This window comes from Schistocerca nitens, chromosome 7, assembly GCF_023898315.1.
Source record: "Schistocerca nitens isolate TAMUIC-IGC-003100 chromosome 7, iqSchNite1.1, whole genome shotgun sequence".
NCBI lineage: Eukaryota > Metazoa > Arthropoda > Insecta > Orthoptera > Acrididae > Schistocerca > Schistocerca nitens.
In genome coordinates, this window is record NC_064620.1 from 395,897,006 (window position 1) to 395,924,078 (window position 27,073).

Consider the following 27,073-nt stretch of genomic DNA (forward strand, 5'->3'; position numbering starts at 1 on the left):
GTATCAATCTTGATTACGTTGATAAATTCACCACGGCGTTTATAATAGCTTACGCCCATTGCTAATTTGTTATACATTGATCAGCCTACTCCCGCACTAATTTTGTTTCATATTGTGGTGACAACTTTGTACTCACCTCACTAAAGTCCTACTAGGTATGCCTTGTTATCTATGTTATCACTTGCTGCCTTTCGTCAGATTCATCTGGCCTGTGGCCTCTACAACTACTTAAAAGACTGCTGCCCCTCCTCAGGAGCCGTAGTTTAGTCTGGCCTCGCCCACTGAGTCCCTTATGTTGTGACTGCACTTAGAATACGGCGATGTTAGAAGATCCATCGGTCCTAGGATGGCGGGGAAAGTGAGGGGTATATATAGGGTAATAATGTGTAAATGCACTTAAATAGCAAATATAATAATAGCTAAAGAATAATACTAATAGCACTGATAATGGTAATGTGGATGACGTGTAGTAATCTATGAATGGGTCACAAGTACGAGGACGTGCTGAAAAATAGCGCCTTCGAATTTTTGATGTGGAGACTTTTAAAGATTTTTAAACAAACATTCTGTATCTTTATTCTCCATGTCTACATATTTGTTTCTCAAGATAGTTATCCAGGTGGCGAACAGATTTCGCCCAACGAGAGACCATTTTTTGTTGATCCGTCACTGCGCGATGTTTGACTTTGTTGATGGAGTCACCTCACCTCCGTCTGTACCGCTTCAGCACTATGAAACTGAAGTCCTCGAAGGCGTTCTTTAAGTTTTGGAAAGAGATGGAAATCAGATGGAGTCAAGTCGGGACTGTGTTATGGGGGATGATCGATGACAGTGAACCCAGGGTATCGGATACTTGCAGATTTCGCAACGCTCGATGCGTAGCTTGGTTCATGATGTCCGTGTGTGGACGAACTCTTCGAATTAGAGATTCGATCACGCGCGCTGCTTTCTCACGCACCGACGTAGTTACGTTCACACATCCATGTTAGACGCCCTATAGCGACAGACGGTTGCAGATATATAGGCATGAAGAACAGAGATGTAGAATTTTAATAACGTTGATTTTGTTTAAAAAGCTTCAAGAGCTTTCACGTGAAAAATTCGGAGGCATTATTCTTCAGCACGTCCGCGTAACAACAGGAAAAAATTGCAATCTACGCACGAATAAAGTATTATTGGCTTCATAAGCTTACCTGGATTACTAGTCAAGGAAACAGGTCCAACTAAGCTGGTCGCAGAGTCAGCTTGTAGCTAGGACCTCTCGTGGTGCAGTTTTAAATCAATACGCGGCAAAACGAGCGGTCTGGCTAATGAGGCACACACTGGTAAATGAGAAACCTGAGTGCGGTTAAATGGCTTTTGTCGTCGTATACATAAGCGACGGTCATTAAAAATGGGCGCTATCTGGAAACAGCACGTTACGCTAGTGGTACATGAAAATGCAAAGTAACAAAGCCAAAATAGCGAGCGTGTCAGATTAAAAAGAAAGTGTCAGACAGTAGAGAGACAACAGCGAAAGTTATAACTAGCTCCCTAATGTTTTTTTTTTTTTTTTTTTTTTTTTTTTTTGATCCAGGTAACTCTTTATGGAGAATAATAAACGGAACTTCCCCAACTAGCTGTAATTCTACATACAAGTGCCTCAAAATAATGGTACTGAAAGTTTTTATTAAGAAAAACAGTTGCGTACTATGAAGAAGATTGTTTGTATATTATGGTTGAGTCATTATTCTGGTACGGTATTTTGTAGACGAGTGCGAAAACAGTGTTAAAAGAACAGAGCTGGAAGCATACGACGGCACGCTCTTGCGCTCGGTCAGACACACACACACACACACACACACACACACACACACACACACACTTACACACTCACACACACTCGCCCTTGCAAGACCACATTCGTGTGGCGTTATTGGTAAACATCCGAAACCTGTAACCTGATTTCCTGACGTTCTCTTCGACTAGTTGTAACAGTCTTTTTATCCGTCCAGTCGCAGCACTACAAGCAACAGCAGAGATACACTTTTCACGCTGTTCTCTACAACAGCTCTGTGTACCGCAAACAGCGCTGTCAGCAACATCGTAACAGCCACCCCTAGCACCAGAAAACACGTGAACAACGTACTACAGATGAAAATTGACAATCATGAGCAGAAATATAGGGAGAGTCAGGAGGACAGGTACGTACTTTGAGGGTTGATGGTACTGCTGATTCTGAACAACTACAAATGAACTTATGCCTTTTTATTAAGCCTATCCGAAATACAGCTGTTTCAAAACCACAAGTGCTAGGTGTTTGTCCTTCTTCACCTGTACTCACCTGCGAATACAACCAAACCGATATTAGGCTTCGCAGTGTTGTCTTCACTGACCACTACAGTGCAGTATTATTGATGAAAATTCACCGTTACAGTTGTTGTCATTAATAACCGTCTGAATGAGTACGGTATACTGCTTTCCTTCAAAATGTATTACGATAGTACTTGCGGAACATTCATTTTAGTAACACGATGTCGCATTTAGGGGAAGTAGGCTAAAATGACATACCATATTCTTTTTAGGGCATTATTACTTCATGATGTTAAATAAAATTTCTATCAGAACCGTGCCTCGTTTACTTGTAGGTTTAACTGTCTTGGTGTCATGTTTTTAAATTAATATAAATCATGTGTTTTTGAAATTCTTGTAAGAAGTGCATAATATGTCATTTTAGACCAATGTTAGGGGAAAATGACATAGGAGTAAGAAAACGGAAGAATTTCGGATAAACATTTTATATTTGATATATTTAATAGATTTGTACTTGAAAAGAAATGAAATACTCTTCCTGAAACAATTCTTCAATAGTATCAACTGAGGATTCTCAGTTCATTAGCACAGAAAGTGAAGACCGCATCTAGAGTTACGAATGTTAATCCATGAAAGCAAAAAAGTTAGTTCTGTTTTCGAAAAAATAATTCTCATCAATTCTATGTATTTGCAGATATCGCAATTATAGCTTCTTGTCTCGCTTCCCACGCCCGGGTTCCCGGGTTCGATTCCCGGCGGGGTCACGGATTTTCTCTGCCTCATGATGACTGGGTGTTGTGTGCTGTCCTTAGGTTAGTTAGGTTTAAGTAGTTCTAAGTTCTAGGAGACTGATGACCATAGATGTTAAGTCCCATAGTGCTCAGAGCCATTTGAACCATTTTATAGCTTCTTGTTCTGTGGCTTTGTAAGTAGGCTGTTTATGTTTTCTTATTGACAACGTTACATAGCGCTCTGTATGAAAATCATTGGGTGTGCTGTGTGCAGTCTGTGGCTAGTTTGCATTGTTGTCTGCCATTGTAGTGTTGGGCAGCGGCAGCTGGATGTGAACAGCGCGTAGCGTTGCGCAGTTGGAGGTGAGCCGCCAGCAGTGGTGGATGTGGGGAGAGAAATGGCGGAGTTTTGATATTTGTAAGAATGGATGTTATGAACTCCTATATATATTATGACTTTTGATGACTATTAAGGTAAATACATTGTTTGTTCTCTATCAAAATCTTTCATTTGCTAACTATGCCTATCAGTAGTTAGTGCCTTCCGTAGTTTGAATCTTTTATTTAGCTGGCAGTAGTGGCGCTCGCTGTATTGCAGTAGTTCGAGTAACCAAGATTTTTGTGAGGTAAGCGATTTGTGAAACGCATAGGTTAATGTTAGTCAGGGCCATTTTTTTGTAGGGATTTTTGAAAGTCAGATTGCGTTGCGCTAAAAATATTGTGTGTCAGTTTAAGCACAGTCATGTATAATTGTTTAAAAAGGGGACGTTTCAGCTTACTTCAGCACATTCAGTGTGTGCCCATAAATTACGCTGCTGACACCTTACCATTGTTCTCCTGGCTTTGAATGCAATTATCATTCCAAGCAGTCAACAGTGACTATCTTCGGAAGCATCACCGTTGTCGCCAAAAAGGTCTTTATTATACAATATTTCTCTTCCTAACCTATGTTCCTTCTTTACTTCTCTTGACAATTTGCAATGCTAGTCGTCTCGCCTCCTCCACAGCCATATCAAACACTCGCGACTCTAATAGTTTCAGGTGTTGTACCAGTTCACGGTCCAACTCAGTGTTGAAAGTTGGCTGGAATCTACCCAGTGCTTTCTGAACGCCATTGAAGATTCTGTTCGTACTACTTGTTCGTCTTTTAACCATAGCCTGGGAAATTCCTAATGCTTTCGATTTCCGCAGCCATCCCATCCTCGCCATTGGTTACAGCATGTATAGCCTGCTGCATCTGCACCGCATCCGAAGAATGTCTTGACGAATTCTTTACTTTGTTGCCTTCCGTCTGAAAAGAGAAATTCACGTACGTATATTCGCCCCACCTAAGTTAATTTAATTTGTATATAATTGCTCAGTTATCAATTCATGTTTAATGTTTCGTTTAATTTATTTTATTGTAGAGTTATTTAAACAGATATGTAAAACAGTTACCTTAATTTAAATATTAATCACACAGAATAGTACTTGAGTCCACATCGGGGTAAAACGACACACTGTGTTATTTTACCATAGCACATGGTATGCCATTTTGTCCTGAAACGCTTTCATTGATTCACTCGAGAAACTTTCAACTACTGCCTGCTCTAGCAGAACCTTCTACCTCTCAAAACAAGGCTAAAAGTATACTTTACAAAGTAACTTATACATCTCCCAAACATGTAACTACCGACAATATTAATTAATGAATATATGTGAATAAAACTAAAAAGTTGGAGGCTTACCTATAAGTTTTCCGTTCATAGTATCAACACGGAAGCTGACAGCTCTTCGCCATATTCGTAGGAACAGGGTTTCCAATCGACCTTTCCATATAGCTTAGTGCAAGTGGCACCCCTTAGATGGTTTCGTTCGTAGCATTGGTACATCATTTTACCCGGGTATGCCACTGTAGCTTGCCTTCCCCTAATTTCAGCGCGACGGAGCACCGGCATATTCCATATGTCTAGTGACACAGAATCTCACTGAAATGTATCCTGGGTGTGGGATCAGTCGACCTGGAATACCTTTATGACTTCGTGGCCACCGATGTCTTGCGGTCCTCTACCATTAGGGGTTTATGGGTTGTGGGTCCGACTTAAGAGCGAAGTCTACAACCGCAGAGAGGACACAAAGGAGGAACTTCTCTCGTATTTCATATGCTTGTGCTCAAGTAAAGTACCATACGAATGAGCTCGGATAAGGAACACGTCAGATGTCTACAAGAGCTGCCTTCGTAACAGTAGACGGTGGACAATTTGAATATTGTTTTTGAGGATATGTGCGCAATTAAACAAAACATTAGATCACAATATTTCATTTAATGACACCTGTATTTGTCCTGTTCCCCCGTTTTTCGTTTGTTTCATCGGAAACTGTTAACAACAGGACATACGTTCATATGCCCATTTTTGTTTAGAATCGCTAATAGTATCACCGTTAAAGCACATACTTTTCCTCTTGACTCACCCTGTATATATATAGCGAGCCGGTGCGGCCGAGCGGTTCTAGGTGCTTCAGTCTGGAACCGCGCGACCGCTACGGTCACAGGTTCGAATCCGACCTCGGGCATGAATGTGTGTGATGTCCCTAGGTTAGTTAGGTTTAAGTAGTTCTAAGTTCTAGGGGACTGATGAACTCCGATGTTAAGTCCCATAGTGCTCAGAGCCATTTGAACCAACACCCTGTATAATAAATGAAAATACCTCCTGCATGATGGTTTGAACACACACGGAAGTTGATCTCCCCGTGAAGCAACATCCAACAAAAATACCGAGTGAGATGGCGCAGTAGTTGGAAATCTGGACTGGAATTCAAGAGGATGAAATTTTCAAATCCCTGGCCGGCCATACAGAGTAAGGTTGTCCATGATATCACTACATCGCTCCAAGAAAATACCTGGAAGATTTGTGTGAATAGGGCACTGACGATTTTGTTCCCTATCCTTTCGTACTCCGAGTCTTTACTCCGTCTCTAATAACCGCGCAGTCGACTCTTACCTTCCTTCCAACAAATCTGCGTAGATAAAACGTGCATAGACTGTCTTTAATTTAGTTGTCTATATGAACAGTTTGCATAATATGATTGACTGATATTTCGTACCCTATGAACAAGACGGCCTATCCCGGAAGATAAGGGATGCACAGCACTGACTTGGACATAACATTAGTGTAGAATTGTAACAAACCATGCTTGTACCAACCGAATGTTTCTTGGTAGACAATGAGACATAATACAAATCAAGTGAACTTAAATGAAAACTAATTAAATTATTTGCATACCCATTTAACCTGCCTATTGTCTACATCTACATCTACGTCTACATCTAGATGATTACTCTGCAATTCACATTTAAGTGCTTGGCAGAGGCTTCATCGAACCACAATCATACTATCTCTCCACCATTCCACTCCCGAACAGCGCGCGGGAGAAACGAACACCTAAACCTTTCTGTTCGAGCTCTGATTTCTCTTATTTTATTTTGATGATCATTCCTACCTATGTAGGTTGGGCTCAACAAAATATTTTTGCATTCGGAAGGGAAAGTTGGTGACTGAAATTTCGTAAATAGATCTCGCCGCGACGAAAAACGTCTTTGCTTTAATGACTTCCATCCAAACTCACGTATCATATCTGCCACACTCTCTCCCCTATTACGTGATAATACAAAACGAGCTGCTCTTTTTGCACCCTCTCGATGTCCTCCGTCAATCCCACCTGGTAAGAATCCCACACCGCGCAGCAATATTCTAACTGAGGACGAACGAGTGTAGTGTAAGATGTCTCTTTAGTGGACTTTTTGCATCTTCTAAGTGTCCTGCCAATGAAATGCAACCTTTGGCTCGCCTTATAAATCCAACGGATTTCGTTTGGAACTCATGTGGATCACCTCACACTTTTCGTTATTTAGCGTCAACTGCCACCTGCCATACCATACAGCAATCTTTTCTAAATCGCTTTGCAACTGATACTGGTCTTCGGATGATCTTACTAGACGGCAAATTACAGCATCATCTGCGAACAACCTAAGAGAACTGCTCAGATTGTCACCCAGGTCATTTATATAGATCAGTAACAGCAGAGGTCCCAGGACGCTTCCCTGGAGAACACCTGATATCACTTCAAATTTACTCGATGATTTGTCGTCTATTACTACGAACTGCGACCTTCCTGACAGGAAATCACGAATCCAGTCGCACAACTGAGACGATACCCCATAGGCCCGCGGCTTGATTAGAAGTCGCTTGTGAGGAACGGTGTCAAAAGTTTTCCGGAAATCTAGAAATACGGAATCAACTTGAGATCCCCTGTCGATAGCGGTCATTACTTCGTGTGAATAAAGAGCTAGCTGCGTTGCACAAGAACGATGTTTTCTGTAACCATGCTGATTACGTATCAATAGATCGTTCCCTTCGAGGTGATTCATAATGTTTGAATACAATATATGCTCCAAAACCCTACTGCAAACTGACGTCAATGATATAGGTCTGTAGTTCGATGGATTACTCCTACTACCCTTCTTAAACACTGGTTCGACGTGCGCAATTTTCCAATCTGTAGGTACAGATCTATCGGCGAGCGAGCGGTTGTTTATGACTACTAAGTAGGGAGCTATTGTATCAACGTAATCTGAAAGGAACCTAATCGGTATACAATCTGGACCTGAAGACTTGCCCGTATCAAGCGATTTGAGTTGCTTCGCAACCCCTAAGGTATCTACTTCTAAGAAACTCATGCTAGCAGCTGTTCGTGTTTCAAATTCTGGAATATTCCATTCGTCTTCCCTGGTGAAGGATTTTCGGAAAACTGCGTTCAATAACTCCGCTTTAGCGGCACAGTCGTCGGTAACAGAACCATTGGCACTGCGCAGCGAAGGTATTGACTGCGTCTTGCCGCTTGTGTACCTTACATACGACCAGAATTTCTTCGGATTTTCTACCAAATTTCGAGACAATGTTTCGTTGTGGAACCTATTAAAGGCATCTCCCATTGAAGTCCGTGCCAAATTTCGCGCGTCTGTAAATTTTATCCAATCTTTGGGATTTCGCGTTCTTCTGAACTTCGCATGCTTTTTCCGTTGCCTCTGCAACAGCGTTCGGACCTGTTTTGTCTACCATGGGGGATCAGTTCCATCTCTTACCAATTTATGAGGTATGAATCTCTCAATAGCTGTTGCTACTATATCTTTGAATTTGAGCCACATCTCGTCTACATTTGCTTAGTCAGTTCGGAAGGCTTCTAGTGACACTTTATCCGCTTCTTTAAATAAACTGGTTTTGCGTTTGTTTCTGGTGGATTTGGAAGAAACGGTATTGAGCCTAGCTACAACGACCTTGTGATCACTAATCCCTGTATCAGTCATGATGCTCTCTATTAGCTCTGGATTGTTTGTGGCTAAGAGGTCAAGTGTGTTTTCGCAACCATTTATAATTCGCGTGGGTTCGTGGACTAACTGCTCGAAATAATTTTCGGAGAAAGCATTTAGGACAATCTCGGAAGATGTTTTCTGCCTACCACCGGTTTTGAACAAGTATTTTTGCTAACATACCGAGGGAAGGTTGAAGTTCCCACCAACTATAACCGTATAAGTGGGGTATTTATTTGTTACGAGACTCAAATTTTCTCTGAACTGTTCAGCAACTATATCATCGGAGTCTGGGGGTCGATAGAAGGAGCCAATTATTAACTTAGTTCGGCTGTTAAGTATAACCTCCACCCATACCAATTCGCACGGAGTGTCTACTTCACTACAAGAAAAACCACTACTGAAAGACACAAACACTCCACCACCAATTCTGCCTAATCTATCTTTCCTGGACACCGTCTGAGACGTCGTAAAAATTTCTGTAGAACTTATTTCAGGCTTTAGCCAGCCTTCTGTAGCTATAACGATTTCAGCTTCTGTGCTTTCTATTAGCGCTTGTAGCTCAGGGACTTTCCCAGCACAACTACAACAATTTACAACTACAATTCCGACTGTTCCTTGATCCAAGCACGTCCTGTAATTGCCATGCACCCTTTGAGATTGCAGCCACCCCGTACTTTCCCGAGGCCTTCTAACCTAAAAATTCGCCCAGTCCACGCCACATAGCCTCTGCTACCCGTGTAGCCGCCAGCTGAGTGTAGTGAACTCCTGACCTTTTCAGCGGAACCCGAAACCCCACCACCCTATGGCGCAAGTCAAGGAATCTGCAGCCAACACGGTCGCAAAACCGTCTGAGCCTCTGATTCAGGCCCTCCACCCAGGTTTGCACCGAAGGTCCGCAGTCGGTTCTGTCAACGATGCTGCAGATGGTGAGCTCTGCCTTCATCTCGTAAGCAAGACCGGCAGCCTTCACCAAATCAGATATCCGCTGGAATCCAGAGAGAATTTCCTCAGTTCCAAAGCGACACAAGTCATTAGTGCCGACATGTGTCACCACCTACAGCTGGCTGCACCCTGTGCTCTTCATGGCATCCGGAAGGACCCTTTCCACATCAGGAATGACTCCACCCGGAATGCACACGGAGTGCACACTGAATTTCTTCCCCTCCTTAGCCACCATATCCCTAAGGGGCTCCATAACGCGCCTAACATTGAAGCTCCCAACGCTGAAGGCTGTGAATCACCTCTGAAACAGGCCTGGCAGCTGCATCTGGCTCAGCCAGAGACAGTACCTGAAACATGTTTGTCAGATGCACCGGGGAGGCTTTCTGATCAGCCTCCGGGGACGCCTTTCGCTGCCTGCCACGCCTTGGATCGACCTTCCAATCAACTACAGGTGAGGGCTCAGCCCCACTGCGGGCAGCAACCGGGGCAGCCACAGCGGCAGACCGATCTGGGGACAGACGGGACGAGGTTGACATCCTCGTGATACCCAAGTCCGGCTCCCCACAGTGGTGCCCATTGGCAACAGCCTCAAGCTGCGTGACCGAAGTCAGTGCCGCCTGCAGCTGTGAGCCAAGGGATGACAACTCAGCCCTCATCCGAACACAGCAATCACAGTCCCTGTCCATTCTAATCGATGTTGAACAACAGTTATTGAAACACGAGTCCATGCCTAGATAACGCAAGGGAAACATGCAAAGAATGTATGAACTAACCTGTACAAATGCCTAACGACTGCGCTACAATCTGTACACTGTTCAGATACTAAAGCGCGATGCTACAACTCTCAAATACTATAATACGCCCGAAATTTACGAATTAAACAATGCAAGTACCCAAAAACACACAAAGAAATTAAGAATTAAACTATGTAACAAATAAGTAAGCTAGGAGTATACGACTTGCTGCTGGCAGCTGCTTACCCAATGGCGGCAGGGAGCACACTGGCTGCGACCAACCGACACTGGCCGTTCAAAACAAAAACAGAAGACAGACGACTACGCAAATTTACATTATTCCGGTACTAAAGCGCGATGCTACAGCTTTCAAATATTATAATACGCCAGAAATTTATGAATTAAACAACGCAAGTACCCAAAAACACACAAAGAAATTAAGAATTAAACTATGTAACAAATAAGTGAGCTAGGAGTATACGACTTGCTGCTGGCAGCTGCTTATCCAACGGCGGCAGGGAGCACACTTATGATCTACACCAGTAATAACGTTACTGTTTACTAGTTTACACTTTGAGGATGGTATATCTGAAGTCAATTTCATATTATGAATGTTTCACAAATTCTCATTTTTATACTGTTAAGCAGCTGTCTGTGGCCATGAATTCCAACAATCAGAATGCAGATTATATTGAAAATCTGAGCACCTACGCTGGCCTTCTACTTTAACGAGTTACTATTAAGGTACCCAAGTGCGTATGATTTCATTTTTATTGTGATTTCAATTACCAAGTAATTTGCTGCACCCGTTTTTTTAATTTTTAAGCAGATCGTAGGGAGACTTGCTAAGAAGTCTAAACTGTTATAGTGCCATCTGTCTGAAAGTAGGCTGAATTAACACAGCACATATTTTATTTACAAGATGGTAGTTTTCCAGTCGGCCGTGTGGCCGAGCGGTTCTAGGCGGTTCAGTCTGGAACCGCGCGACCGCTACGGTCGCAGGTTCGAATACTGCCTCTAGCATGAATTTGAGTGATGTCCTTAGGTTAGTTAGGTTTAAGATGACCTCAGATGTTAAGTCCCATAGTGCTTAGAGCCATTTTTGGCTGCTGTGGGTTGTTGGCGGCATTATTTTTGATCGGATGCCAGAGCTGGAGAAATGAAAAGTACGAAAGGCATTTCGTTTTGGAGAGCGGCTGAGAGTTCATTCGGTGACAGAGGTTCGTGGAGCGAACACTCTGTTCATGAGCACCGTGGAGGACACAAGTTTCCTGAATCTGAGACTGATGGAGAGCAGTGGGTGTTTCTTCAAGGTCTGAGACGGCAGACAGAATGGTAGGTGTCCTTGCTGCACTGTCAGTGTTTAACTGAGATCGGCATTGCGTGAAGTTTAGAAACCTTGCTATCAAGTTAGTGTCCTTTCACAGCTGTAGCTATGATTCTTAATGTTTTGTTTCATTTATTTCGCGGTTCGGAATGCAACGTTTGTTAAATTGAATCTTCAGTTACCATGACTACTTCATTAACTTGCCTGGTAAACTTATTAATTCTGATGCTTTTCTAACCTCTGTTTAATATCAGAGGTATTGCAGGTATTTCTGCCACATTATTTAGAGTTTATTCGTAAGCGATCTGTGGAAATGACGAGTCTTTTATACTGTGTTCTGCAGTACCTTACGGACCCATACATATGTATTGCTTGTAGCTCAGACAGTTTAATCCTTAACATACTTCTCGTTATTTTGATTCAAGACTCTCGCCATGTTTGATTTTTACCATGTATGTAGATCTTTGTAAAATAAATGCATAGTAACTGAATTCCTCTTCATATCATTTCGACAGTTAGTTAATCCAATGGCACTTGCGTGTTGTTTAACCAAGGTCATCAGCCATACTTTGTTTCTTATAAAAGTTCGGTGGTGCAAATCTTCTTTTAACTAATAGATAGTTTCTGATTAGTCTACGGGAAATACGATACATTCCTTTTTTTTTTTTTGTAACAATCGTTGATGCTTGTATTGAATCATTACTAGAATCAAAAAATTGCAGCATACATAGTCCCTCACAGAAATAGACAGGTTTCATTTTAGCTCACCTTACCAGAACAATACCCCTATCAGTAGCAAATAGGTTTCGCCTTGTATAAAATGGAAACATACTGTGTCGATTTTTTTTATAACGAATGATCTGCCTGTTATTTGTCGACTTCTATCAAGATATTGTATTTGCATCGATTACAGGCCCATTATTCGTTGAAAAGAGGTGACCGCAGCAGCAGTTACGACGGTGAATTGCTCTAGACAAAGACCAAGAAGTAATTACACCACCTCCGTCGCTTTGAAAGACGTCGCTCTGAAGCTGTTCGTAACAGACAGATGCACACCTGAGGGACGTAATAAGAAATGTGCAACATGAGGGACATCTCGCAAAGTTTCTACGTAGATAGAACTTACCTCGCATCTTCTGTAGATGTGCCTTTCTATGACAAGATAATGCTCGGTTGTAACTCCGTTTATAGAGTGGTCCTGCAACTGTGATTACTAATAGCATATTAATAGTAGGTAACTTTTCGAAACAGATGAGTGAAGGAAGGCAGACGTATTCGAAACTGGTAGTGAAATAATCAACTTTACCAAAATGAGGATGAATAGTAATAGCGTTGATGAGATTCATAGATCGTGAAGTACACTGAGCAACATATTTAAGATATTAATTTTTTTTGAAAGCCCGTAACTATCTCTCCTTTCGACGCATAAGTTTGAAATTTGGCTCAGCGTTGCCCACAACTTTCCTCTGTAATGGTACATAATCGTGACATACTGCGACGTCACCTTCGGGCTGGGACATATTTCAAAGTGCTTGTTCTCAACACATGCGGAAATAAAAGGCCACAGCTCAGAAGTTCTTGTAAACTGTAACTTATGTTAATGATATATTGGCACCAAATTTCACCTCAATTTTGCACAACACCACCGTGGACTAGCATACCCACATTCCACCTCCATCTTTTGACCGCTAAGAAGGTCAGAACCAAGACGCCCAACGTTGAAATCAACCGATTTTCTTATGGGTAGTCGAGGAAAACACTTCAGGCACACCGCTGATCAGAACCGACAGGGAAAAGTCTCAGTTGAAGGCATAAAGGGCGTCAATGGAACCACCCCTTCCCTTCGGCGTTGATTCTCACATATTTCGCGGCCAAAGACCACATTTCGTTGTGGTTTGAACAACACGACGATCTTCGATACTGCTACAACCCCTGGGCGTTTCAACCCTACTCTAAGGACTTCGTGGGGCTGCAACCTAATTTAACGTGATCTGACCCCTGAGTGTAGTGGGAACACAATTTTTGGTCCGGTAGACAGCTTGGAACCACTAGGACGGTTGAAAATCCCTAATGGTTGAAAGTTGAATTTGATGAAAAGCAGCGAAGTATGTCTATGACTTTTCAGGCCTCCTGTGGCGCCATCACAAGGGGGGGGGGGGGGGGTGCAACATTAACGTGTGCTTGAATGAAGCGGTGAAGGATCTCTCTTAACTCCCCCCCGCCTCTCCCCAGTTTGGCGTCACCCTCAGACCCACCCACACACTTTTCTTAAGCACTTTAAAAGTGTGCCTGTCAGAAACTGCGACTTCAATTTAGCCTCTCGGCTGCTCTAGCGCCTGAAGGTAGACAAGCCCCACCTAAAGGTGTCAAAAGCGTTTCGTAACTCTCAGTCGCTAGAGCAGCCGCGAGAGGGAATTGGTGTCAAAATGTCTGCTGCTCAACAAGCGTGCGTGGGTATCACCCACCTTACAGCTCACATAAACTTCTAAGTTGTGACCATTTTTCGCATTTGTCGACACTTTGCTGATTGATGTGCCGCCGAGACCGAGGCTGACTTCGCAGAGTGCCATGCTTTTGCACCAGTACAGAGGAAGTTTGGGCATAATTTCAAACTTATAAGTCGCAATAAGAAACAGTTACGGGGCTTCGAAAAAGTGATCCTTTAATCCTGTTGTGCAGTGTATATTGCTTACTGAATTATTTCCACAAGTGACATTCGTTACAGCAAACATTACTGAGTGACACTATGAACTTTAATTGAGTTACAACTTCCCAGTGATAAAAGATTTTCGTAATTTTTCGGTCAGCAATGTGATAACATGTGATGTAATCTATGCTGAATATGAATATTTAATCCTGTAGCGGTTATTCATCGATCAAGTGGAGTCTACATCTCCTGCGCTGTGCACACATTTACATGCCTAATGGTGCTAACCAACTTATAGAAGCAATATCTGGTAACACACTTTTTAATCACGTCGTAATAATCCATTATTCAAAATTTCCACTGCCACCGTTATGTAGCAGATGCGCATAGGTATTAGCACAGGCAATTGAAACACCATACCTATTGTTCTTTAGGGCACCGTTTTTATGGGAAGAGAACGACGAGAATGTTGTATTGAAACTCTTATTCCAGTGCAACGCAGACCTCCTGGACAGATTTAAACATTAATTACCGGTAGATGGTAATCAGGTTATCGTGCAGGGCCGATGTTTAATGAAATTACCAGGTATTGACTGTTTGCAGTAGCGAAGTGCTTAATGCTCTCGATTCACCGAATGGAGTTTCAATCACAACGCTTCCTGTCACTCTGTGATATAAAGTATGTGTCATGTCACCACGTCATTTGAATCTATTACGCTACAGTGTATAGATGTACCTTTAAAACCAAACTAACTGCGTGATTGGAAATGGTGCGGAAATTAAGCTCAAATAACAGGGAAATATTATTCACTTAAAACTTCCGGGCTGACAGGCTGTGGTCGAAGTATAAAACTCTCCCCTGACGTTTCGTCTCCGACTGCGGGACACATCCTCGGAGGTTCAGGGGCAAACTGCGAAGAGAACTCGAGGAAGCACTGATTATATAGGCAGTACAGAGGGCACCACTGTCGATCACCTGGCGTCGGCTATGAGGTTGTCTCTGGTAATGCCAACATTCTCGATTGAAAGTAATCGATCGTCACGCTTGCGGTGCAACGCTGACATCCAAATTTTATCCATTTTAACACCTTCGTCTTTCCTGTCAAAATTATTATGGTTTTTATCAATGTCGATATCCTCTCTATACATGCGTGCATAATATTGCGAGGTTTTTGATATGACGCTCGTCTCGCTGAATTTTATTTCATGATCACCTTCCTGGTAAACATGTTCCGCTACGGCCGGTTTATCCGTGTGACCCAGGCGGCAATTCCTCTTTTGTTCAACAAGACGGGTGTTCACACTTCTCTTTGTCGTACCGATATAAACGTGTCCACAACTACAGGAATTTTATATACCGCCGGTGTAGTTAAAGGGTGTCGTGCATCTTTTGCCTATCTTAAATATTCTTTTATTTTCCTGGTGGGTATTTTCAGACCCACCAGGGAAATAAAAGAATATTTACCGGCCAATCCATTCATTCAAAGAAAATGTATGGTCAGTAGCGCATAAATAGCCATATGACGCAATACTTGTTGGAGGCGACTTTAACCTACCGAGTATAGACTGGGACGTCTATGGATTGATTACAGGAGGCACCGACAGACTGTCTTGCGAAGTACTTTTGAACACGTTTTCCGAAAACTGCCAGAAGCAGCTAGTTCGACAGCCCACATGCAATGAAAATAATTTAGACCTTGTAGTTACAAAAATGACGAGATAAAAGAAATTATTCAGGTAGTGAAGGGAGACGAAAATTTAATAGTCATGGGTGACTGGAATTCGTCAGTAGGAAAAGGGAGAGAAGGAAACATAGTAGGTGAATATGGATTGGGGGGAAGAAATGAAAGAGGAAGCCGCCTTGTAGAATTTTGCACAGAGCATAACTTAATCATAGCTAACACTTGGTTCAAGAATCATAAAAGAAGGTTGTATACCTGGAAGAATCCTGGAGATACTAAAAGGTATCAGATAGATTATATAATGGTAAGACAGAGATTTAGGAACCAGGTTTTAAATTGTAAGACATTTCCAGGGGCAGATGTGGATTCTGACCACAATATATTGGTTATGAACTGCAGATTGAAACTGAAGAAACTGCCAAAAGGTTGGAATTTAAGGAGATGGGACCTGGATAAACTGAAAGAACCAGAGGTTGTAGAGAGTTTCAGGGAGAGCATAAGGGAACAATTGACAGGAATGGGGGAAAGAAATACAGTAGAAGAAGAATGGGTAGCTCTGAGGGATGAAGTAGTGAAGGCAGCAGAGGATCAAGTAGGTAAAAAGACGAGGGCTAATAGAAATCCTTGGGTAACAGAAGAAATATTGAATTTAATTGATGAAAGGTGAAAATATAAAAAATGCAGTAAATGAAGCAGGCAAAAAGGAATACAAACGTCTCAAAAATGAGGTCGACAGGAAGTGCAAAATGGCTAAGCAGGGATGGCTAGAGGACACATGTAAGGATGTAGAGGCTTGTCTCACTAGGGGTAAGATAGATACTGCCTACAGGAAAATTAAAGAGACCTTTGGAGAGAAGAGAACCACTTGTATGAATATCAAGAGCTCAGATTGCAACCCAGTTCTAAGCAAAGAAGGGAAGGCAGAGAGGTGGAAGGAGTATATAGAGGGTTTATACAAGGGCGATGTACTTGAGGACAATATTATGGAAATGGAAGAGGATGTAGATGAAGATGAAATGGGAGATAAGATACTGCGTGAAGAGTTTGACATAGCACTGAAAGACCTGAGTCGAAACAAGGCCTCGGGAGTAGACAACATTCCATTAGAACTACTGATAGCCATGGGAGAGCCAGTCATGACAAAACTCTACCATCTGGTGAGCAAGATGTATGAGACAGGCGAAATACCCACAGACTTCAAGAAGAATATAATAATTCCAATCCCAAAAAAAAGCAGGTGTTGACAGATGTGAAAATTACCGAACTATCAGTTTAATAAGTCACAGCTGCAAAATACGAACGCGAATTCTTTACAGACGAATGGAAAAACTGATAGAAGCGAACCTCGGGGAAGATCAGTTTGGATTCCGCAGAAATGTTGGAACACGTGAGGCAATACTAACCTTACGACTTATCTTAGAAGAAAGATTAAGAAAAGACAAACCTACGTTTCTAGCATTTGTAGACTTAGAGAAAGCTTTTGACAACGTTAACTGGAATACTCTCTTTCAAGTTCTGAAGGTGGCAGGGGTAAAATACAGGGAGCGAAAGGCTATTTACAATTTGTACAGAAACCAGATGGCAGTTATAAGAGTCGAGGGGCATGAAAGGGAAGCAGTGGTTGGGAAAGGAGTGAGACAGGGATGTAGCCTCTCCCCGATGTTATTCAATCTGTATATTGAGCAAGCAGTAAAGGAAACAAAATAAAAATTTGGAGTAGGTATTAAAATTCATGGAGAAGAAGTAAAAACTTTGAGGTTCGCTGATGACATTGTAATTCTGTCAGAGACAGCAAAGGACTTGGAAGAGCAGTTGAACGGAATGGACAGTGTCTTGAAAGGAGGATATGAGATGAACATCAACAAAAGCAAAACGAGGATAATGGAATGTAGTCAAATTAAATCGGGTGATGCTGAGGGAATTAGATTAGGAAATGAGACACTTAAAGTAGTAAAGGAGTTTTGCTATTTAGGGAGCAAAATAACTGATGATGGTCGAAGTAGAGAGGATATAAAATGTAGACTGGCAATGGCAAGGAAATCGTTTCTGAAGAAGAGAAATTTGTTAACATCGAGTATAGATTTAAGTGTCAGGAAGTCGTTTCTGAAAGTATTTGTATGGAGTGTAGCAATGTATGGAAGTGAAACATGGACAATAACCAGTTTGGACAAGAAGAGAATAGAAGCTTTTGAAATGTGGTGCTACAGAAGAATGCTGAAGATAAGATGGGTAGATCACGTAACTAATGAGGAGGTATTGAATAGGATTGGGGAGAAGAGAAGTTTGTGGCACAACTTGACTAGAAGAAGGGATCGGTTGGTAGGACATGTTTTGAGGCATCAATGGATCACAAATTTAGCATTGGAGGGCAGCGTGGAGGGTAAAAATCGTAGAGGGAGACCAAGAGATCAATACACTAAGCAGATTCAGAAGGATGTAGGTTGCAGTAGGTACTGGGAGATGAAGAAGCTTGCACAGGATAGAGTGGCATGGAGAGCTGCATCAAACCAGTCTCAGGACTGAAGACCACAACAACAACAACAACAGCTACAAACAGGTCTGACCTTGATGATGGCATCAGCATAGGGATGAGGGTTAGTGACAGTCGTTACCAAAATTAATAAATTAGTGAATAAGGTTAGGAAAGTATTTCTGCTGGAAAGAGCAGGTAAGCAACTTTAACATCGCATTTATACAATAAACTGACATCATTCAGTTCCTATATGAGAGACGTAGAGGAACTTTGGAGAAAGTTTAAACGAGTATTAAAGCGTCCTACGGCCAAGTGTATGCCTAGTAAATGGATTAAGGACGGAAAATACCAATCGTGGTATACCTAAAAAGTTCAGAAAATGCTGAAGAAGCAAAGGCTGTTGCACTCTCGTTTCAAAATAGTAGGAGCAACTGACGGCAGGCAGATGGTTTGTAGAGATTCCAACGTCTGTGGGAGGACGTATGCCCGTTGCATTCAACAACTACCATCGTCGTATCTTAGCAAAACATCTGGCCGAGAAACCTAGAAAAATCTGGTCTCAGGTAAAATTGCTAATAGTATCGAAGGCTTCTATCTAGTCATTCGCTGAGAAGTCTGTTGCGGCAGTAGAAGATAGAAAAGGATTGACGAAGATTTAAATGTCGAATTTAAGAAATCGTTCACGTATGAGAATTGTACGAACGTACAGTCGTAGGACCATCGCACAGAATCCCGTACGGATGACATAGCAATACACATACCTCGCTCAGAGAAGCAACTGAAAATGTTTGGAAAAATAATAAGTTGTAGGTCCGGATGGAATCCCAGTTCGGTTTTACAAAGGGTACTCTTAATCGTTTGCCACTAACTTAGCTTGCATTTATCGGGAATCTCTCGCCTAGCGCAAAGTCCTATGAGACTGGAAAAAGGTGCAGATGACTCCTGTGTATAAGAAGGGTTAAATAATGAAGCTACACATTTGCAGACCAATATCCTTAACATGCGTTAATTGCAGACTGCTTGAACTCAATCTGAGTTCGAATATAATAAATTTTCTTAGACCGAGAAGCTCATGTTCACGAATCAGCTCGGTTTTAGAAAGCATCGTTCGTCCGAAACTCAGCTTGCCCTTTTCTCACGTGGCACATTGTGAACTATTCATGAAGGCCAAGAGAAAGGTTCCATATTTCTAGTTTTCCGAAAAGCATTCCACATTGCGTCTAATTGCAGACTGTACGACCATACGGAATGGATTCCTAGATATCTGAGCGGCTCGAAGACTTCTTAAGTAATTGGATCTAGTACGTAGTCTTCGAAGGTGTTTGCTCATGAGAGATATGGTACCGTCAGGAGTGCCTCAGGGACGTGTAACAGGATCGCAGTTATTTTCTGTATGCATAAATGTTGTGGCGGACATTGTCGGCAGTAATCTGCTGCTGTTTGCTGACGATGCTGTGGTGTACGGGAAGGAGTATTCATTGAGGTACTGTAGGAGGATACAGGATGACGTAGACAAAAATTTTAGTTTGTGTGATGAATGGAAGTTAGCTCCAAATGTGGGAAGAAATGCACAAGAGGAGAACAAACAAACCCGTAATGTTAGGATACAGAAATAGTAGTGTCCTACTTTACACAGTCACGTCGTTTAATAATCTGCGCGGAACTTTGCAAAGATAAGTAAAGGTACGAGCATGTAAGGATTGCATTAGAAAAGGCGTATGGTTGACTTCTGTTTATTAGGATAATATAAGGAAAGTGTGATTAATCTGTGAAGGAGACCGTATATAGGACACTAGTGCAACCTATTCTTGAGTACTGCTTGAGTGTTTCAGATCAGCACCAGGTCCATTTAAAGGAAGACACCGAAGCGACTCAGAGGGAATGTAGGAGGATGACACAGACAGCTGACTGGCTGGCCGCTGTGACCGAGCGGTTCTTGGCGCTTCAGTCCGGAACCGCGCTGCTGCTACTGTCGCAGGTTCGAATCTGCCTCGGGCATGGATGTGTCTGATCTCTTTAGGTTAGTTAGGTTTAAGTAGTTTTAAGTCTAGGGGACTCATGACCTCATATGTTAAGTCCCATAGTGCTCGGAGCCATTTGAACCATCTGAAGCTGACTGCAGGATAATTCTACTGCCGTCAACGTACACGTCGTGTAAGGACCACAAAGATAAGAAACGAGAAAGTAGTGCTCATACGGAGGCACATAGATAGTTGTTTTCCCATACCCTATTTGAGCGTGAACAGGAAAGAAAATGACTGGTAATGGTACAGAATACCTTTCACCACGCTCCGTACACTTGCTTGCGGAGTATGTATGTAGATGCAGATAACATCAGCCTACTCTTCATCATTACAAAATTGTGATCTGGGTCTATATCTGCCCCTGGGTACGCCTTACAACCCGGCAATCGATTTCAATATCTTCACCTGATTATAATGTAACCTAATTGAAATCCTCCGGTATCTCCTGTCCTTATCCAAATATCTCCTCCTCTTGTGATTCTTGAACAGTTTTTGATATTTCCATCTGAAATTTATTGTAGAACTCAGTCCATCTTAAGTATCGTTGTTGGGTTGCTCAAGAGAATGTGTACAGCACAATGAATCGATCATAATACGGCTGGATAAATAAAACGAAATCGCCCATTCAAAAATCAAGTTGAAAAAGTCGAAAACGCATATATACGCAAAGTGCGTCTAAGCGAAATCCCCACCAAAAGTTCTATCCTGAGTGCCCTCGAATGTTTCACATTGTTACTTACCACAGCGCCATCCCACGAATAACTGACTTTGTAGTTTTGTAACTCTTCCCGGCTATGTTACTTGGTGCATTCTCCCTGGAGCAGTTAGGAAATCGTAAAGAAACGACATACTGGTGACAGGTACCCTGGCCGATCTGAAGGATGTTAAAAATTCCAGTAGCTGTTGCTCAGTCCTCGCGCCAGTTCTCTGCACAAAATTTGAACAAACCAGACGTGGAACTTACTATTGCTCGCCCCCTGGCTCGCCTGACCAATCCCAATTCGAACTTTTTGAAAAGAGCGGGGCAACTGTTTTCTCCAATCTGGGCACGCTGCTAGCCAACTTCGAAAACTAAGAATTTAGTGGGTGTTCTCAGGCTTCTGCAACGACAACCAAGAACGCTATATTGTTCCTCCTATCACACGTGCCCTTCCAGTCACCTGCACATTCATACATCGCGGATCTAACCGTGATTTTGGGTAATACAGAATGCTGATATGTAATAAAGGAAAATAAGAAATCAATCCTTCTACCAGGAGTGATTACATGGCATGCAAAAGTCAGGAAGCAAACAGCTGAATGTCGCGAAACCACGTTAATCATTAAAAATAATAATCTCATGAAAAGTAGTTGTGACAGATGCCTTTCACGCTCTTTGACAAACGACACCGTTGAAACTTGCCATGAAAGTGTTCCAATTGCTAAGAAAATCCATTTTCTTATCAGTAATATGCTGCATTTTTCGTAAAGCGCCAGTTAACTTACTTTGTAATTATTGGTTATTACTAAAGCCAATGCGGAACGTAATTATTTAGAAAAGATACATTAACTACTGAAGAAAGTCCTGTAACGTGCTAAAAGGAACTAGGTCATAAAAGTTTAAACTTTTTCATGTACACAGTTTTTATTTTTTCACATATGAAACGAAGCCTGACATTCACACAAATATTATGTGTTACTGATATTGTCTTTTCAGGAGAAAAGAAAGAATGCTTCAAGTGTGATTACGTTTTCATTAGTTTCCTTGCAAAATGATAGGAATGACTAAAGCTTTTGTAGCCGTGGATATGCCGGGCCAGTGAAGGACCGTATTAATTGAGACGGCTTTTTCTATAAGTCCTACAAAATGTTCGTGCAAAAGAATATGAAAAAGAAGAAGCGATAAAAGTGAGCCAGCGTAATGTAACTGGAAGTGCCGGCGTACTGCATGGTTTCATAAAGTTAGTAGAAGATATGAACTTCGGTGAAATATGTCTCCAAGAACCGTATACTAACGTAAGACATGTAAAGTCTCAAGTATGCCAGTAGCTACGCCCAAGAACAATGTCGTGAGGCAGCAATTGTATTTATAATAGGACCGTTATGGATAAAAAAACAACTTGACAGTTGTTTAGAAGACGTACTGTGATAGTAAGAAATCACAGTTGTTCCCCTTTTTACAAACAGTTTTAAGTTACAGATGACGAAGCGTTTGTAAAGAGGCTCAGTGATGTTAGTCACATAGGACGGTCTTATTTCTATGTGTACTACGTCGATGAAAACGTGGTAAGGTTCAAATGGCTCTGAGCACTATAGGACTAAACATCTGTGGTCATCAGTCCCCTAGAACTTAGAACTACTTAAACCTAACTAACCTAAGGACATTACACACATCCATGCCCGAGGCAGGTTTCGAACCTGCGACCGGAGCGGTCACGCGGTTCCAGACTGAAGCGCCTAGACCGCACGGCCACACCGGCCGGCAAAAAACGTGGTAAGGACCGAAGACGAACTCTTAACCTCCCGTCGACGATGGGATCATTAGAAACGGAGCAGAAGTTCCAGTTGGGAAAGGGTGAGGAAGCATCAATGCATTCGCCTCAGCGGTATGGAGAATTCACGCAAAAACTAAACCTGCGTGGTCGGACGGGGATCTGAACCACTTCTGAACGCGAGTCTGTGCTACGTCTTAACTCGATCGATGACGAAAACGTCTGACTGAATAATGTAGTAGATAACGAAAAGAGACAATAGTGGAATTCAGAAGTAATGGTGCACCTCGAGATCTGGAGGAAGAGTCACAGCAATTTCAAAAACAAGCTGGAACCTAGCTATTACGGCAGTGACTGACTTGACTGGCTATATGAGAAGAGAAGAGTGATATCGAGCGATCATAACTTAATACGTTACGTCATAACGGTGTGGCCGAGCGGTTCTAGGCAGTTCAGTCTGGAACAGCGCGACCGTACAGTCATAGGTGCGAATGCTGCCTCGGGCATGGATGTGTGTGATGTCATTAGGTTAGTTAGGTTTAAGTAGTTCTAAGTTCTAGGGACTGATGACCTCAGATGTTAAGTCCCATAGTGCTCAGAGCCATTTGAACCATAACTGGAAAACTTTCTGTCCTACGCTGGAGTAGGAAGAATGCATATCTTCGTCACGCCCAAAAACAATGAAGTGGTGACTAATTGAACCTATAGACCGTTGAAGTAGCCTGTAATGAAAGGGATCACACAGTAAACAGTCGGGAGGAAGTACAAGGCACAGCGGAATTTGTCTTACGGATTATAAACCTGCCATGAGAATAAGAGAATAACTGGAGATCAGTAGACAAGTCGAACTCTGCCTATCCAAATGGAGAGGTAACTACGCTGCTGCTCGTTGCAATTGCGACACCATGACGACAGCATACAACAAGCATCAAAGTGGCACAAAGTGTAGCCGATCCGGGGGCAAGTTTTTGCATGGGGCACCCTTGAGCGTGAGGCACTTTCACGCAGAGCACTTTTCCCGGGAATTATTCTTCCTAGAGCTCTACGGACGACGGAAGGTTGGTACTGCCATGTACTGATGGCTCTCGGTGAACTTTACGGCACCATCTGAGTGACAGTCTTACTGCGAAGAACATATTTTTGTTTTTGTGTTACGTGAGTAAATCTTTATACTTCTTTTCCATTCGTGATAGATATCGAGTGTGCCTGTTTTTGCACTTAAGAAACAACAAATGTGTGTGAGATATTACGGGACTTAACTGCTAAGGTCATCAGTCCCTAAGCTTACACACTACTTAACCTAAATTATCCTATGTTCAAACACACACACCCAAGCCCGAGGGAGGACTCGAACCTCCGCCGGGACCAGCTGCACAGTCCATGACTGGAGCGCCTAAGACCGCTCGGCTAATCTCGCGCGGCTGCACTTAACAACGGACCAATTTTATTCTACATTTCATCTACGATATAAATGTAAACCTCTGTGTTCTACCGATTTATATTTATGTTCGAAATGTACTTTAGTGTTGCAAATTTCATTCTACAGTACAAGACAATAGTGGAAATTAGTATAAGGACAGGGTTCTACGAAACTAATAGATAATGTCTGAAGCACACATGTATTAAATTTACTACGAAAGTACTAGTTACATATAAGACATAATCATGAAGGAATTACAAAATTTCTTTCACAATGCGGGTAACAAAGGAAGGTGTTTGCATTTCCTGGTCGGAGATAAGTGTAAAGGCACTCTCTCACTGTCCTATTGCGTTATTGCATTTTTAGTATTTTGTCCAATATCCGTTCTTCATAATTACCTCAATAATTCTCTTAGACACTGATTTTGTTACGTTTTATAGTACTTTCAGCGAAATTGTCTCCCATTTTTCTCGTATCGCTCTTTTCAGATCACATACGTCCTCAAGTTGTCTTCCATTGTGATAAACACGCCTTAAAAATATACCACAAACGTTTTCCACAGGGTTCAAATCCAGGGAAAGACACTGATATATTTATCTTAAAATTACTTTTTCGTTCTAGCAGAAACATATGCAGATGTATTATCTTGTTGAAACGGTAGACTTCCGTCCTCGTACATAAGTTTCGTTTCTAGCATCTCAGTGTACACGTTAGAGTTCATTCTAATGTTCAGACAAGCAGTGCGTAATTTACCTCTAGCGTAGAAGGCCGCCAATATCATAACACTTCCACACCAAAATTTCTCCTCATTCTTACCTGCTGCTGTTTTCTCGTATCATACCAATAATACTGAAATCTATTTTGCCCATCTAAATTAAACTTCTTGTCTTCACACAAGATCACTTTATCTGATCCAGTCTAGGGATTAAAATGGGCTTCTACAATCGTTTCTTGAATTGAAGATGTCTCTCATTTGACAACATTTATCGTACACGTCTGGCGGTTGGTGGCAACTATAGATTAAAAACAAGGTGAGGGGAATAAACGGTTTGTGGCCCTTACTTTTCTCAAAAGGAACCGTTTCTATGCCTCTTTTGCCCATGTTTTCCGTTCTGCCGGCATAGTTTCCCAATCTAACGAAATTGTCAATCACTGTAAGTGAAAAGTACATCTTCTTGGCAGTTTGACGATCAGAGAGTCCATTTCCTTCTACGTATCGATTTTTGCTTTAACATCATATAACTGTTTTCGCTTGGCATTGTCACAGTCGTGGTTTATGTACACAACATCCACTATCACTATGGGTGTCTGTTTCCTATTTGCAACATAGGCACATACGAACACACTAATACCTCACGGAGCCGACAGCTTTTGTACAGGGCCGGCCGCGGTGGTCTAGCGGTTCTAGGCGCTCAGTCTGGAGCCGCGCGACCGCTACGGTCTCAGGTTCGAATCCTGCCTCGGGCATGGATGTGTGTGATGTCCTTAGGTTAGTTAGGTTTAAGTAGTTCTAAGTTCTAGGGGACTAATGACCACAGATGTTGAGTCCCATAGTGCTCAGAGCCATTTTTGTACATAGTTCCATACCCCACCATCTGCATTAGTTGATGGTTTTTTATCTACTCTACTACTGACATAAAATGCGACACCGACTGACTGCATCTGTCAGTATACTGGATATCAAACTAATGCATATGTTGTACACAACTAATCCAGTGGACAATGTTAATTTTCTTGCAGTATCCATGCCTTACACTGATTTCCACTACTGTATGGAGAATTTCTGTGATCATTTTATTTTATTTTTTGTGCTTGTCATCACCAAGCAATGCTTATTTTTTATTTCGATAGCTGTTATTTTTTATGTATAATATTTCTGTATACAAACAATGTCGCCATTAATCGTAGTACTTGCATGAGCTACGCCATCTGTCGTAAAACACCAGTCTCGTATGTCAGTAGTCTCAAAGAGAACGCTATGAACTATACTGTGTAATTATTTTACATTGCGCTTATCTTCTGAACATTTTTTTCGCCTTTTTGTACATTGATTTGGTTTAATACTGTTTGTAAGACATATGTAAATCATAAGATGGTCCTGTACAGCGCCATGTCTACTTTTGCTGCGCCGTCTGGTGTTCAAAATTCTTTTATTCGTATAATGGTCAGTAATGTTGTCTCAGTCCTCCCATGTTTGGTGGCACTAAAACGTAACTTTTATGTCGACCGGTTACTTGAAATTCCAGGATACGTGTATTTTTATGATTTTAATATTTTTGACTAAATGTCTAGATTGGTTTTGTAACCTGTTTTTATTTCATATACAGTTATGTGAATTATTTTAACAAGTGTCTGATGAAGACAAGCACCGAAACACGTAATACTGAATTAATAAAGTCATTTAGCTTTCAGTCAATGACTTTTCCCACTGCAACCTGTTCATTGTTTTCCAGGTTGCACATAGTTTTCCACAATATCGCATACCTTGTTAGTGATTTATTGTCACGGCTAGGTTATTTTATGCCTTTCAGGGATATTCAGAAGGTCGAAGTCTTTACATTTTCTGAAGAAAAATTATAATTAATCAAGTGAAAATTATTATCAACAAGAATTCTTTGAGCAGCGACGTAATTCTTAAATGCGCTAAGTTAACGCTAAGCTCTTCTGTGATATCACAACGCGTCAGAGACAAGTGTGAACGTGTGTTAGTGAAAAGCGAAATAAAAACGACGTATGAAGTGAAGCATTTCGCATATATTACAGGTACTTAATTTGTAAATGGTTATCGCATGTCCCTTCACAGTATTTTTTTCGTGAACTTGTGTTGCGAAAGATGTTGTGTATGCAGAAAACATTCCCGTAACTGCATGCGTTTACTGCATCGCGTGCTCTAGTTAACCCACACGACACTACCTCCGCATACAAACATTCTTTTGCGTCTAGTGTTGTGAAATTGACAGAGTTAGAAATTTCGACTGAA